Here is a 648-nt window from a genome sequence, read left to right as displayed (position 1 = left end):
TAATTTACTACAGATTTTAGTAGTTTTCATAGTTATACTCACAAGAATAGATTTCATTTTTATCGAAGTATTGGCATGTGCGGGAGTTGCATCCGGCGACGGTTTCCCGACGCGGCATTACTTATAAAGATTATCGGAAACACACACGTATGTGATATACATGGATGGGAGGGGAGGGGTATGGGTGGGTGAATAAGTGATAGAGTTGGGTGGGGGGGGGGGGGTAGGTCGGCTACGTACGCGATGGCAGTCGCGCGGATAGAGAAGTGAGTAGGGAGTAGGCATCAGAACTGTCCTTTTTATACTACTAATTGTAATGTTAAATACTTAGTCAACATATTATGTTTAACTCTTTGGCATGGCGTAAAACGTAGAAGTATACTATAAATACAGTTAAGTAACCACTACAGTATTTACAGTAATTAGTAATGTATCAACAATATGTCGACTAAGTATTTAACATAACAATTGATCTTATTTGTCATCATAGGTATTTGTAAAATTATAAAATGGCATTTTACTTAACTTCCATATTATTATATCACGCCTTTAAAGATTTAATGATTTATAATTTTTTTTATTTTTACACGGAATTATAACGAAGTGTTTTTGGCGTGATACTATAGTTTCTCGGTGCCAAATAGTACC

The sequence above is a fragment of the Acyrthosiphon pisum genome, chromosome A1 (genome assembly GCF_005508785.2).
Source record: "Acyrthosiphon pisum isolate AL4f chromosome A1, pea_aphid_22Mar2018_4r6ur, whole genome shotgun sequence".
Lineage (NCBI taxonomy): Eukaryota > Metazoa > Arthropoda > Insecta > Hemiptera > Aphididae > Acyrthosiphon > Acyrthosiphon pisum.
This window is presented reverse-complemented; position numbering follows the sequence as displayed.